Raw genomic sequence first — 17084 nt, 5'->3', positions numbered from 1 at the left:
TTAAAACCATTAAATCATTACAGTTTACTTTCAAAATAATTTAAACATCAGAGTATCCCCAGAATCAATCATAAAAATGTAAGGAGGTGCACGATCACGCCTTCGCCTTCCCGCGGTCATCCGAATACCTGAAACAATAATCGATAAATGTAAGCCCGAAGCTTAGTGAGTTTCCCCCAAAATACCAACCTCATATAACCATACTCATATCATATCAGCAAGTACATAATAGCATGCATAATGAGCCTTCAGCCTGACCGGACCGCCTCGCAGGCCTTCAGTCTATCTGGACCGCTCTCCGAGCCTTCGGCAAGTCTGGACCGCCTCGTAGGGCCTTCAGCCTATCCGGACCGCTTGCCGGGCCTTCGGTCTGACTATCATACCCTCCTGGGTCTGTAGTCTATCCGGTCCGCCCTGGGTATGTTGGCCTTCAGCACAAAGCAGGACCGCCTCAACCCAAACCCCCAATCAAACAAACATGTGCACATACATATCATACGCTAGCATATATAACAGTCAACCAATCTAACAAAATCAAATAGCATAGCATCATCCTATGCCCAGGATACTGACCTAACCAGGTCACCAACATATGTACAGATAATCATACGGATCTAACAGATCACATAGCATAGCAACATCCTATAACCAGGATACCGACCTAACCAGGTCACTAACATGTATACAGATAATCATACGGATCTAACAGATCACATAGCATAGCAACATCCTATAACCAGGATACCGACCTAACCAGGTCACTAACATGTATACAGATAATCATACGTATCTAACAGATCACATAGCATAGCAACATCCTATAACCAGGATACCGACCTAACCAGGTCACTAACATGTATACAGATAATCATACAGATCTAACAGATCACATAGCATAGCAACATCCTATAACCAGGATACAATCATAAAGGGCCGGCCTTGGTGCCGTAGACCCTGTTGATATAGTGAGGAGAACTCACCTGTCACTGCTGAAGCCCCGCAGAATAAACTCCAGCTGCTGGTTGACAGCTTCCCGAACTGTCAACATCAAACAATACCCAATTAATAATTGGGTCCCAAGCTCAAAGTCCAACTCACACTCCAAAAGCCCAAAGTCAAGTAATGGGCCAAGGCCCAACATATGGCCCAATTTTCCAAATTGGGCCCAGACCTCTACATGGTTTTTCCTTAAGGCCCATCCAATTAGTCTAGTCCAATTCCCATGACCCAATATCACATAATCGTAAAGGCCCAATTATGGCCCATCTATGGCCCAATTTTCCAAATTGGGCCCAGACCGTCACATGGGCCTTACCCTAAAGCCCAACAACACAGTCTAGTCCATATGATCATTCTTGGGTGGCCCATTAATGATCCGATTACCAAAGCCCAATGGAAAGGCTCAACTCAAGGCCCAAGTGAAATTAAGGTTTCACATAAAATGATGACTAGGGTTAAGTTTCCTACTTAACCCATTAAGAACTTAATCCACTAAGGACTTAATCCATTAAGTTCAATATTGCTTAGATTAATCTTTGCCAATGATTATTATTTAATATTTCAAACTATTAAATAATTCTCGTGTGTGTCCCGATTAATTCTCAAAATTTGGGTTTTATTGGCATTAGGTTTTTCCAAACCCTAATTAGGGTTTCCAACCCAAATACTAGCCCATTATCAATTTGTTGGGCTTTTAGGTCCATTAGGGCTTTATTGGGCCCATTAAGGTCTCATTGGGCCCACTAGGTTTCTTTTGGCCCATTAGGGTTTAGTAGTCCCTTGTCCAAACATCCAAACGAGTCACAAACCAAACAAGGCACACCGCCACCCGACACGGCGGCCGGAGGCGGCAGCCACCACCTCACGGTGGTGGTTTGAATTTCTTTCCTTTATTCCATTTGTACAATTTACAATACCATCCAAGAACACACACACACATACTAATAATACACACACACTAATACATACACACAGCCACTATAACACACCCACCTACGGTGGTGCATGGCGGCAGCGGGGTTTTCCTCGAATCTCCGGCCAACAGAAATGCTCCAAAAACAATAATCACAGCAGCACCCGACTTACATACCCACAACAGATGTGGCCACCCACCCGTGGCGGAAAATAACGGCAACAGCCGCACTAACGTCCGCAGCGGCGGCGTTTCGTCTTCGACGGCAGAGAGACGTCCCCGACTATCTCGGTGGTCTTAAGGCTCCAACAGTGGTGGTGGCGACGTATCAATAAACAGAACGGAGAGGAGAGGAGAAGGTGGTTCGAACCACCGAGTACAGCAGCGGTACACGCGTCGTGCCCGGAAAATAAACCCAACACCGTGGGTGGCGGCGGTAGCAACACAGGAAACAACAGCGGCGGCAACAACTCGGTGAAACAACCGTATGGCGGCAGTGGCAGCGACGAGGCTCGACCAACACCCTCGATCGGTCCTCCCCGAAACAACAACGGTCGTGGCGGCTTCTTCCGGCGACCCCGACATCCGACGATTCTTCAGATGGCGGCGGTTGGAGAAGGAGAGTGGAGAGGGAGTGGGGTGGCGGCTGCACAAGTCGTGACTAGGGTTAGGGTTACCGGATGGGTAACGGCTAAATACCCCGCCCCACATTTTCCCATAATTACAAGATCAGCCCCTCCATCATTATTTCTTTCAATTTAAATCCAAATGTTACCATTTCTACCCTGGCTTCAAGAATCTTTTCAAATCTAGTCCGTAATTTACACCACAGCCCCTCACTCAACAATTCCTTTCAACATAGGTCCAGAATTTACTCTTTTAACCCCATTCATTCAAGATCCTTTCAAATTAAGTCCAATATCATTCTTTAACCCCCGAAACTACATTCCAATAATTATTATTAAATTTTAAGCTCTAATAATATAAAATAATCAAAATAATTATTTCCCGGGGTTCCTGATTTATTATTTAATCACTCTATTCAAAACGGGATGTTACAACTCTCCCCCACTTAAATTTGATTTCGTCCTCGAAATCGTTTCTTATCATTCCTTACACGCCAACAACATGAATTACTTGGCTACCATCCCGAGCATAACCCTAGCCTTTCCAAGGCAACCGCAACCAACCCTCGCAGGGTTCTAAAACCTAAAAATAAACGATTCCCTTGCAATAAGATCACCTTTACTCAAACCGAATTCTGAAGTCTCGAGATGGTCTGGCTTCCTGATAGACTGCCCACACTGGATCATTGTTGTTGAATTTATTGCACTTATCTCCCAATTGGCTACTCAACTGCTAATAACCTGGGGTCCTCACCCGAAACAGAATCACAAATTCCACACTGCAATCTCTAATTCTTTTCTTGACAAGAGATTAGGTACTCATTCAAGAGAAACTCGTTTCGATAACCAATTCCCAGTAATATAATGAACAACGGGATGGAAACTGGGAGATGAACCCTTTTAGGTTTGTCAAGAGAATGTTTCCTTAGTTCCCGAACCACATACATAAAATAACCAGCTCATAAGCACCAACACTCATACCTGGCCCAATCAGCCTCGGGCTGGAATGCCAGACATGCCCACGACGGGTCCAATCATCCCTAGGATGGAATACCCCTGTATGACACACATGTTTGGTCCAATAAACCCTCGGGTTGGAATACCAAACACGCCAAGTCCACTCAATCGTAGGGTCCGGTCATCCTCATGATGGAATACCCTAGATTGGAACACCACTATATACATAACTCGGGTCTAACCCATAACTTGAAATCCAAGGACCTATCCTTGCATCCCATCTAAAATCCTTTGATTCGTCACAACCGAGTACCACTCATCTGAAATACTGGGTTCCGGCCCGGTCGCAGAGCTAAAGGACTCCCACATAGTTGCCTCACACGACTTCCAAACGAAATCCTTCCCTGGAATTAATTTTCACTAGTTATCATGCCACTGTGGCTCTAACAACCTCCTAATACAACCGATCGGGCCCATGTGTCGAATCCTAACGTCATCCAATCCAAGACTAAAAGTGATTGCTACCTAACCAATGGTAGGCTTATATCACCAACGACCTTAAGCAATCTCTTGCTTCCTTGATCTCATAACTGTAGTGGCGTTCCTACAGTCTTATCGCTGGCTTAACCAGATCTAATTCGTCTGGTAATTCTGAAATTCAATCCATGGGTTTCCACATCCGCATTGCTGCACCCGAACTGGGGGTACTACTGTTCCTTCCGCGTCCTAACAACGCACTCATGCCATCTACCAACCTAGTGAATGCTACGGCTACACTCACAGACTTACAACACTATAGTACTAACTGACCGCTAGTGAATGCTACGGCTACCCCCATAGTCTTGCAACACTTTCCATACTAACTGACCACTAGTGAATGCTACGGCTACCCCCGTAGTCTTACAACACTTTCCAAACCGGGTCGAACACGCACTCGACCTAACACACCACTGAACTAAATCGTGGCTAGAATCCCAACCTGATTTCCCAAATTCTGCCATCAAGCACCGAAAGGACACGATTCCCATGCTGAGGAGTTTTACCGAACTCCCAATCTACATAACTCTCAAACCAAACAGCCACTTGGGTTGTCTTCCTTCCCGAAAACGATACGAGACTTACCCCTTTTTCAACACTACTCTTGCTTCTGCATCTCGGGAGGATTCTCCCCCACTTAGCTTTGACTAAGTCTTCACAATACATGAAAATTTTAGAATTCCCAAGCCTTCTCTCTTTCCAACGATCGATCTGATGACAACCAGACCTTTCCAACTAGGTACTCCTTTACTAGCCAACCACAAGTGATCACACACTTCTAAGAACTAGCTGAACACTTCTTGAATTCCAGTAAAACCGACAGTCCCTAATGCTCGAATGATCCCACTCCCAAATCTTGAAGTCCAAAGATAGATACTCCAACTAATGTCTCAACAACGAGCTACTTCCCTTGGCGCTTTCCCCCGCCAATCAATAACGCTTACTAAAACCACCGAATCCTGAAAATGCTGAATAACCATCATGTAGGACCTGTCCGCAGACCTCCCATATAATACCCTTCTTCCCAAGGTGCTCCAACAAATCTCCCGCTCTTGGATCTAGAAATCGTATCATTCAGGGTCTCGCACTCTGACTCACTCACCAGCTCGATCATGCACAGCTGAACTGCAATAACTGAAACAACCTCTGCCCTAAACCGGACTATAACTACTCCCAAGACATAGTCTACAATCCCAAAAGTGCAGTAGATCGTATAATCAATCCTTATCGCCCGATACAAGAGATCCAAGGCAAACCGGACCTCACAACACACTTATGCCACCTCGACCCACCTGCACCGAAATAATGTTGTCTATCCCTGCAACCATCTAACCCCGAGCTGGAAAACAACCTGATCTTGGGGTCACAAGCCTGCTCACTCCTTTGAGCTCGAAAAATGAGGGGCACAGTTCTTGCCCTACAAAACGACAATCCAATCCATCAATCAAACATTCCACTTCCAGCTGCAAAACCCCAGCTGAACATAGTCATCATTCCTTTCCGGAGTCCCCGCGACTCACATTCCGGCCTCGAGCAAAACCCCCAAAGCCTCAATCTAGAACGCATGTGCTAGACTCTCCCGCTTAACCCACAGAATGTAACAAGTACAGAACATCTCCCTGATTCTAGATAACTGCAGCCCTCTGCTCATCAGAATATGTGCCAATAACAAGTCCCCGATACTGGGAAGCTCGACCAGATCCTTTCCCTGCCGTCGTTACAGCTGCTGAAGCTGCTGCGACAGCCGTCTCAGCAATGGCTACATAGCGCTCGTCGAAATACTCAACCATGGCGGTCTTGATAGACCCAAACATCTCCGGAATCTGACCCCGGACAATCTCCCTGATACGATCCTCTGACAATACTGGCCTATCCTGGCTGCCAGCTCCCGATCCTGGTCCGGATCCGGTCGCAAAACGTCTCGTAATCATCATTCTGATAATACATCAGAAGGATCTCTGGTAACCTATATGATGACAGGAAACCAACTCCCAACTAAACCCCAGGGGTTGTGACTTCCTTGCTACGCGTATGGGTCCTGTGCTTTCAGTAGTACGGGCCCATACTACCTTCCACACCTACCCATATTTGTCTCAAGTATCACCACAACACCCTAACAATATACATAACATAGCGAGCGCTAGATCCTCACTCCTAGAGGAATGCTAAATATCTCATAACTGGCCTCCCGACCTCTCACTACCCACCCATCAATGAAACTTCCACCAACGCTGCAGCACTAGTGTATGCTAACCATACATAATGCTGGACCCTATAGACTTTCGAATATCCAATCCTACCCTAAGCTCCCAATCAAAGAAGAACAGAACATAAGGCTAAATCAAATATTCTCAGGCTATAAGATCTTAATTATATACAGTCGTGATGCATACACAAGTAACTACAGTAATGATGTCAATCTCATATAAGGAAACCCTAGGCTAGCAGGCATCATGTAATCAGGCAATTCTATCATTCAATTCCTGAAGATCCCTAGCCTAGTACTAGCATGTTCTTCTAACATATCACATAATCAAATAACTGTATGGTATTTTGGGGTCTACTTACTGGCTCTGGCTGATCGTACACCCTGCATCCTCCTTTACTTATTTTGAAAACCATTTAAAATTTCATTTTAAAATCCTTTCCTTGATTTGAGACTGGATTCACACGAGTGTTCCTCCAATTCACTCAAACCAAGGCTCTGATACCAACTTGTAACACCCATAAAAATCATGCCAAATTTAAAACTTTTTACAACGTTTAAAACCATTAAATCATTACAGTTTACTTTCAAAATAATTTAAACATCAGAGTATCCCCAGAATCAATCATAAAAATGTAAGGAGGTGCACGATCACGCCTTCGCCTTCCCGCTGTCATCCGAATACCTGAAACAATAATCGATAAATGTAAGCCCGAAGCTTAGTGAGTTTCCCCCAAAATACCAACCTCATATAACCATACTCATATCATATCAGCAAGTACAGAATAGCATGCATAATGAGCCTTTAGTCTGACCGGACCGCCTCGCAGGCCTTCAGTCTATCTGGACCGCTCTCCGAGCCTTTGGCAAGTCTGGACCGCCTCGTAGGGCCTTCAGCCTATCCGGACCGCTTGCCGGGCCTTCGGTCTGACTATCATACCCTCCTGGGTCTGTAGTCTATCCGGTCCGCCCTGGGTATGTTGGCCTTCAGCACAAAGCAGGACCGCCTCAACCCAAACCCCCAATCAAACAAACATGTGCACATACATATCATACGCTAGCATATATAACAGTCAACCAATCTAACAAAATCAAATAGCATAGCATCATCCTATGCCCAGGATACTGACCTAACCAGGTCACCAACATATGTACAGATAATCATACGGATCTAACAGATCACATAGCATAGCAACATCCTATAACCAGGATACCGACCTAACCAGGTCACTAACATATATACAGATAATCATACGGATCTAACAGATCACATAGCATAGCAACATCCTATAACCAGGATACCGACCTAACCAGGTCACTAACATGTATACAGATAATCATACGGATCTAACAGATCACATAGCATAGCAACATCCTATAACCAGGATACCGACCTAACCAGGTCACTAACATGTATACAGATAATCATACAGATCTAACAGATCACATAGCATAGCAACATCCTATAACCAGGATACAATCATAAAGGGATGGCCTTGGTGCCGTAGACCCTGTTGATATAGTGAGGAGAACTCACCTGTCACTGCTGAAGTCCCGCAAAATAAACTCCAGCTGCTGGTTGACAGCTTCCCGAACTGTCAACATCAAACAATACCCAATTAATAATTGGGTCCCAAGCTCAAAGTCCAACTCACACTCCAAAAGCCCAAAGTCAAGTAATGGGCCAAGGCCCAACATATGGCCCAATTTTCCAAATTGGGCCCAGACCTCTACATGGTCTTTCCTTAAGGCCCATCCAATTAGTCCAGTCCAATTCCCATGGCCCAATATCACATAATCGTAAAGGCCCAATTATGGCCCATCTATGGCCCAATTTTCCAAATTGGGCCCAGACCTTCACATGGGCCTTACCCTAAAGCCCAACAATACACTCTAGTCCATATGATCATTCTTGGGTGGCCCATTAATGATCCGATTACCAAAGCCCAATGGAAAGGCTCAACTCAAGGCCCAAGTGAAATTAGGGTTTCACATAAAATGATGACTAGGGTTAAGTTTCCTACTTAACCCATTAAGAACTTAATCCACTAAGGACTTAATCCATTAAGTTCAATATTGCTTAGATTAATCTTTGCCAATGATTATTATTTAATATTTCAAACTATTAAATAATTCCCGTGTGTGTGTCCCGATTAATTCTCAAAATTTGGGTTTTATTAGCATTAAGTTTTTCCAAACCCTAATTAGGGTTTCCAACCCAAATACTAGCCCATTATCAATTTGTTGGGCTTTTAGGTCCATTAGGGCTTTATTGGGCCCATTAAGGTCTCATTGGGCCCACTAGGGTTTCTTTTGGCCCATTAGGGTTTAGTAGTCCCTTGTCCAAACATCCAAACGAGTCACAAACCAAACAAGGCACACCGCCACCCGACACGGCGGCCGGTGGCGGCAGCCACCACCTCACGGTGGTGGTTTTGACTTTCTTTCCTTTATTACATTTGTACAATTTACAATACCATCCAAGAACACACACACACACACTAATAATATACACCCACTAATACATACACACAGCCACTAAAACACACCCACCTACGGTGGTGCATGGCGGCAGCAGGGTTTTCCTTGAATCTCCGGCCAACAGAAATGCTCCAAAAACAATAATCACAGCAGCACCCGACTTACATACCCACAACAGATGTGGCCACCCACCCGTGGTGGAAAATAACGGCAGCAGCCGCACTAACGTCCGCAGCGGCGGCGTTTCTTCTTAGACGGCAGAGAGACGTCCCCGACTATCCCGGTGGTCTTAAGGCTCCAACAGTGGTGGTGGCGACGTATCAATAAACAGAACGGAGAGGAGAGGAGAAGGTGGTTCGAACCACCGAGTACAGCAGCGGTACACGCGTCGTGCCCGAAAAATAAACCCAACACCGTGGGTGGCGGCGGTAGCAACATAGGAAACAACAGCGGCCACAACAACTCGGTGAAACAACCGTATGGCGGCAGTGGCAGCGACGAGGCTCGACCAACAACCTCGATCGGTCCTCCCCGAAACAACAACGGTCCTGGCGGCTTCTTCCGGCGACCCAGACGTCCGACGATTCTTCAGATGGCGGCGATTGGAGAAGGAGAGTGGAGAGGGAGTGGGGTGGCGGCTGCACAAGTCGTGACTAGGGTTAGGGTTACCGGATGGGTAACGGCTAAATACCCCGCTCCTTATAGACATTTTCCCATAATTACAAGATCAGCCCCTCCATCATTCTTTCTTTCAATTTAAATCCAAATGTTACCATTTCTACCCTGGCTTCAAGAATCTTTTCAAATCTAGTCCGTAATTTACACCACAACCCCTCACTCAACAATTCCTTTCAACATAGGTCCAGAATTTACTCTTTTAACCCCAGTCATTCAAGATCCTTTCAAATTAAGTCCAATATCATTCTTTAACCCCCGAAACTACATTCCAATAATTATTATTAAATTTTAAGCTCTAATAATATAAAATAATCAAAATAATTACTTCTCGGGGTTCCTGATTTATTATTTAATCACTCTATTCAAAACGGGATGTTACAGAAATTCAATATAAATCATTTCTTCTAGCTTAAACTTATGTACTAGGTTCTTTTGAGACAGACTCAAAACGGTATCATGTGACAATGCCAAGAATGCTTCAAAAATATTGTTAATTTATGCAAAACAATTTAGAACTTTTAAACATTCATATTTATCTATATGTGTAGATTTTACAATCCAAGAATGTATCTTGTCATTCCTAAGTCTTTCATCTTAGAAATACATTCTAAGTCAATGTGAAAGAGTCGGGCATGGTCAGAATGTAATTCATCATGATTAAGTATGACTCATTCATACAAGATTAGGAATATGACTATGCTCCCACTAGTTCTTAATAAACACAAATGTTATATTAAATTTGATATAAAAGCATACCTTGTGTTTTCATACTAAAATGATGATTCCAACCTTGAGGTGTTTTCTTTATATCCACAAGTGGATCTTAAGCATTACACATTTTGTTAGGATAACATGGATTAAGAAAACCTCAAGGCTAAGCTATATAAATATCTTCTAGTAAATGTCTATTAAGAAAAGCTGTATTTCTTGAAATCTATTAGCTATAACTCATATTAAGAATATGAAGTTATAGTAAATATATCATTGTTGATCTAATCATAACTGCTTGTGAAAAGGTTTGATCATAGTCAATGTCATGAGTATGATAAGGACCATAGTCAATGACACGAGTATGAGAAAGTCCTTTTATGATAAGCCTTGCTAAATATGTATGATATCCATATATGTATTTGTAACGTCCTAAAAATTAAAAATAAAAATTTCGATTTTTAAATTAATAAAACCATTATCCAAAACAATATCATAAAAAACCATGGTGAATAAGAGTGTATCAATAAACATCCAAGTACATTAGAGTTTTATAAAATGCAGAACGATGTGGTGTGTGCACTACAGTCATCTCGAGTTCTTCCCTTTCGAACAGAAGTACCTGAAACATAAACTGAAAACCGTAAGCACAAAGCTTAGTGAGTTCCTTAAATACCACATACCATACATATCATACATACACTCGGCCCCATTCGTCATCGTGCCCCACCCGACATCGAGCCCCGCTTGGTATATAGATATGTCTGTCATCGGGCCCCGCCCGGTATACATATAAACATATAATCATATAAACACATAACACATGCAATAATCACAAAGATAAATAGCATTCAGAATGGTCATTGGGCCCCGCCCGGCATCGGGCTCCGCCCGGTAAACATGCGAACACATAACATATGCAAGAGTCACGCAGACATCTAGCATCCTAAGCATAACAAACCATGGGTCGGCATTGGTGCCTTCAACCCGCTAGACATAGTGAGGAAACTCACCTCATGCGGCTGAATCTCTCAACAAATTCTCAAACTGTTGATCCGGAAATCCCTGCGCGCTAGCACCATCAAATAATTATCCAATTAATAATTGGATCTCAACCCATAAACAAGAATCAAAGCCACTTAACCCATAACCAGGGTAAAAGACCATTTTACCCTTTCCTTTTCTTGACCCAAAACCTTGGCCCAGCCCCTTTGATCAAAAAACCCAATTTCCTAAATGGCACCCCAAGGCCCAATATAGCCCAACTTCCTAATTGGGCCCAAAAACTATCATGGTACCAATACCAAGAAAGCCTACAGTCAATCCATGGCCCAAAGTCAAAAGTCCAATGGCCCAACAAGGCACAAACCCTAAAAGGCACAAACCCTAAAAGGCCCAAAATAGCCATCATGGGGAGTACGCCCTGCGTACTCAACCATGAAGCACAATGTACAAGTTGTTGATGCAATATTCCAACATTACACTGAGCGTACTCCCACGTACGCCCAACGTACTCCATAGGCCAAAAATCAACATTAAGCTCTTATTGGGTTAAGTCAAGTTGTCCAAACACAGATCTGATCCCTAGACAAGGTCTTAAACAATAAAGTTGCCAACTTTACTCTCTTACATGCCTTAATGGGACTCAACACTTAAAAAGAATCTTAATAAAGGTCTTAATACTTGCATGGACCAAAATCCTCCATAAAGTTTTCATTTTTTTTAAACAAGGAAGCTTATTGGAGCTAAGATCTAACATCCATAGCTTATGGAGTAGATTAAAAGCTCAAATTTGAACTCAAAACACTTGAAAATGCATATAAACACCATAGAATAGATCTAGCACACATGACCACTAAGGTGTGAGCTTTTTACCTCAAAAGGCTTGCAAATGAGAAGGTAATCCTGGATCTACAAGCTCAAGTTATACCTCCAAGTGTTCCTCTTCTTCTTATTCACCACAAAACACCAACAAACTCACTTTTAAGCTCAAATCTCACCAAATGAACTTAGAGTTTCGAATCTAGGGTTTAATGGGATGGAGGCTGAGGATAAGAGGGTTTGGTGTTTAGTTAAAGAGCTTAAATAGGGTCCAAGACCCTAAATTAGGGTTTGCATGAAATTGGAGTACGCCCAACGTACTCTAAAGGATGCCCGCGATCCTTCTCCGTAGTACGGACAACGTACTCCCTTTGTACACCCCGTGTACTAGGCTTTGCCTTAAACCCACCAACTTCCGAAGGCCATAACTTCTTCGTTCTAAGTCCGTTGTCGACGATCCTTATATCCGCGGAAAGGTAATGAGAATTTCCACACTTCTAACAACTCCTCCTTGCCTTAAAACTTCCCGAACTAAAATCCAAAATTCATAAAGGTCCGAATTGCCAATTTACGGTTATACCCTTTGGCTCCAAATCACAAACCAAACTCCCGAATCGTCTAACTTACATTACCCACACCCAAAGGGGTCTAAATCTATCTTTCCCAAAGGCCCTAAGCCTTATGATAACCTATCTTTGGGTCACGACCCCAAATTAGGAAACGATTCGGAACAGGGTGTTACAGTATTCTTTCTAAAATATACATTTACTCCTTTTAACATTGCTATAAGGAGTTGTAACATCCCAAAAATACTGATAAAAATTTTCATTTATAAAAGCATCAAAACCATACATCATGTGTTTCAAAACCAATTAAAGTACAATGTATCAAAATTATCAGAATTAACAAATCATCAATGCAAAAATCATAAGGGGATGTTGTGCAATCATGTCGGACCCTTCCCTTTAGAACTGGAAGTATCTGAAAAATGTTAAACCACAATACTATAAGCATGAAGCTTAGTGAGTTCCCCAAAATACCACATACCATACACACATTGTCATGGGCTACCCCAAGGTATTGTATACAAGTTTCATGGCTACACCCATGGTCTTTCATACCATTGTCATGAGCTACCCTCATGGTCTTTCATACAAATACACAGGATACCCCGGGGTCTTTCATGCAAGTATCACAAAGACAACTAGCATCCTACATATTATAGTGAGAAGACCCACCTCGTAAATGCACTCAAAAGTCAACGGATCAAACATTCAAGAAATAGCTGCTAAGCGTCAGCTAGATAACCACACAAGATGAATCCTTAGTCTATCCATCAAAACACGCAATTTGACTGAGAGTCAACTTGGTCAAAGGTAAAACCATAAAAGTCAACGGTCAAAGTCAAAGTCAAATTTGCCAAAAGAAAGACTCCATGTTGTGGCCTCCCATTGGCCACATCGTGGGCACAAAACGACAAAACAGTCGAATAATCCTTCAGTCGCCACGTCGTGGCAACTGGTCTGAACAACTTAATCGGGTAAAGCTACTTTCTGCCACTCCTAACGGCTCCAAATCCCAAATCTGATCCTTCCCATGGTCTTGATGGATAAAGTTTCCAACTTTATCCATTAATACATATCAATAAGACAAGATCTCTAAACATAGGTCCTTAAAGGCTTTAAGAAGCAAGACCTAGCCATTAAGCCCTTAATCACCAAAGACAATCCTCCAAACTTTCCAAAAGGTTTTCCTTCACCTAATTGATCATAAAGATTGGTGATGTATGGATATGCATGTCCAATTCATGTCTCTTCCATTTTAGGTCAAAGATGTGGATGAAAAGGACTCAAACTAATGCATGGTTTCTAAACCGCAACATACTACTATATCTATGAGATATAATGTTCTTAGGACTCAGAGAAATCATAAAGTTGTAAACTTTATCTCTTTGCTTCACTCAAAATCCACGAAGGGGTTCTAACATGCAAGAAAACCTTAAATCCACTAAGAAGAAACTAAAATATAAGATCAAGAAACCTTACAAATATTCCAACAAGGTGCTTTTAGAGATTAGGGAGTGTTGCTTGCTGGATTCTTGCTCCAAACTTTCCTCTATTTCCTTCAAAATGTACCAAAACACCAAAGAGAGCTTAAGAATCACCAATATGAACTCAAAGATCACTAAAAGGGGTTAGGGTTAGGGTTCTGAGGTTTGAGAGTGATTGAGGCTGAGGGTAAACAAACCCTGGCCCATACGTTCCTTTAAATACTAAAAAATTAGGGTTTTCTCATCAGATGGGGGCCACGTCGTTCCCAAAATGTTGGCACATCGTGGGTTTTCTCATCAGACTAGCTAATTAGGGTTTCCTGGCTAATGGGCCAACATAATATCCAATACAAAATAAAGCCCGAAATCTTATTAGGCTATCATCCCCCCCTCAAAGTCATAATGCAACAACAATAAGCATTGATAATTTATCAGATAGAAATCGAAATTGAGGAGCAGTCAATGGTTTTGTAAGAATATCAGCAATCTGCAAAGTTGAAGGAACATAAGGAAGGGATATGGTGCCCTTTTGTAGATGATAACTTTTGAAATGAAAATCAATCTCAATGTGTTTTGTGAGCTCATAGAACACTAAATTATTGTCGATCATTATCGCACTCTCATTGTCACAATACAAAGGGGTAGGCCGAGAGATGTGAAAGTCCATATCCGCAATAAGCCATCTCAACCAAACAATATCACAAGTGGCAATAGCCATGGCTCGATACTCAGATTCTGTAGAAAATCGAGAGACAACATCTTGTTTCTTACTCTTCCATGATATCAACGAATCTCCAATAAAAACACAATACCAAGTAGTGGACTTAAGATCTTAAATATTATTATCCCAATTAGCATCACTATTGGCACGCATCGCAAGAGAGGATGTATATGGATATGCAAAGGTGCGAAACTGAGTATCGCGAAGATATCTCAAAATACGAAGAACAACTCCCAATGAACAATAGAAGGAGCAGTGACAAATTAGCTAACCACATGAACTGCATGAGAAATATCCGGTCTAGTGACTGAGGTAAACCAAAATCCCTATAATGATACGATAAAGGCTTGGATCTGACAAGGGGACACCATCATTTGGGGATACTTTGCATTACTCTCTATAGGCATATCAACTGTCCGATTATCCGTGAGTCGTGCTCGTTTAAACAAATATGAAATATACTTTATTTGAGATAAAAGATAACCCTTTAGAGATTAATCAACTTCAATCACCAAGAAATAACATAGCAATCCTAAGTCTTTCATAGCAAAATAGTGAGCCAAATCACGCTTTAAAGACTCTTTACCATCATGATCATCACAAGTAATAATCATGTCATCGACATATAAGGAAAGAATAATCCGACCTGTACTCGTACACCAGATAATAGAGTCGAATCATGATTACTTGGTCAAACACCAAGAGAAGTAATCATCATAGAAAATTTCTCAAACCAAGCACGAAAGGCTTGTTTGAGACCATATTGTGTCTTCCGAAGTCGACAAACTTCACCTGGTTGGTGAGCAGTACATAGGGGAGGAGACATGTATACTTCCTCATGAAGATCACCATTCAAGAACACATTTTTTACATCCATCTGATAAATCTTCCATTGTCAAATGGAGGAAACTGCAATCAAGGTCCGAACAGTCTTCATTTTTGCAATAGGAGCAAAGGTCTCCTCATAATCAATACCATACTTTTGTGTGTAACATTTCGCAAAAAGTATGGATTTATAACGCTCAATAGATCCATCACACTTTGTTTTGATTTTATATACCCAACGACAACTAATCGTGTGCTTTCCGAGCGGAAGCGAAACCAGATCCCTTGTATGAGTCTGATATAGAGTTGTAAGTTCCTCAGCCATAGCTTTCTGCCCAAGGGGATTAGAGACGGTCTCTTTTCAGGATGTTGGCTCAGAGAGATGACATAAATTAGCAATAAAGGAAGCAAACACTAGTGAGTAAGAGGAATAGACAAAGTTAGGAAGATTTGTGGACTTCTTATTATGATATGGCCTCGATGGTGGGGGATCATGATGAGTTGTGGGCAGAGGATCAACGATAGGTAGTGGATTAGCGATAGGTGGTGGATAGACCTGTCAATGGAGTAGGTTTTGACCCTGATTCTCTCCAAATCTGTAAGAATTTTATGGGTTTGGATTTTAGTTTTCGATTCGTTTACTTATTTACGATCTATGTCTGTTTACACTTTTATTAAATGGGTTGGGTATGGACCGTTGTGGATTCTATAACATCGTGAGTTTTCACCCATTTTTTGTTTATTTTTAAAACATTTATTTAACAGGATACGTTAAAAGAAGTCTTATTTTGAATTTTGTGAAAACATCACCAATGTTACTTTTATTACCAAAAACATCATTCTTCAAAATAAAATTTATAAACCACATCAAAACAAGTTCTCAAAAACAAGTGTTAAGAAAACTCAACGACATGTCCAAATGGTATCAATATTAATATATAAACTGGAAAATAACTAACCAGAAGCCCCCTCCTCACCAAACCGACAAACTATGCTACATGTACCAAAGCAAGGCAACAACAAGAAAAGAAACAACTGTAAGCAAATGCTAAGTGAGTCAACCATAAGTACAATGTTAGGAAAACACACATAACATATCATCATGTACATCACATGCATCACATACATTGCATACATCACACACATCATATACATTACATACATCACATGTTCGTCACTAGAGTATCATTAAGGTCTAACGTTATTAGTTATCTTTTAATCTTAGATAAATATTAACTATTCCTATCCTATCCCTGGATCCATCACTAACCCGTAAAGTAGCCAACCCATACATGATTCCATCACTAACTCGTAAGGTAGAAACCCATAAATGAGTCCATCACTAACTCGTAAGGTAGACACCCCACACGCAAGTCCATCACTAACCAGAAGGCAAAACCCGTTCACTACTAAGCGACCAACCCAACCCTACCCCACTGCGTCCATCACTAACACTGGTTCCATCACTAACCCAAGAGGTAAAAACCTCATTCACTACTAACTTGACCGACTCGACCCAATGCCCTAAGTGAGGCATGACTCTCACTCGTAACATTGCTCCC

General features: G+C 42.0%; 1 long non-coding RNA gene across 1 annotated transcript; it reads right to left on the bottom strand.

The window, feature by feature from the left end:
- On the bottom strand, positions 1 to 2554 carry LOC145116997 (uncharacterized). Its single transcript, XR_013712423.1, has 3 exons — positions 1993 to 2554; positions 981 to 1038; positions 1 to 128 (listed from the first exon to the last, which is right to left on the bottom strand). It is a non-coding gene; the product is annotated as an uncharacterized LOC145116997 (long non-coding RNA).
- Between the last annotated feature and the right edge of the window lie 14530 nt (positions 2555 to 17084).

The sequence above is a fragment of the Lactuca virosa genome, chromosome 5 (assembly GCF_052849685.1).
Source record: "Lactuca virosa cultivar CGN04683 chromosome 5, Lactuca_virosa_CGN04683_v6, whole genome shotgun sequence".
Lineage (NCBI taxonomy): Eukaryota > Viridiplantae > Streptophyta > Magnoliopsida > Asterales > Asteraceae > Lactuca > Lactuca virosa.
This window is presented reverse-complemented; position numbering and strand designations above follow the sequence as displayed.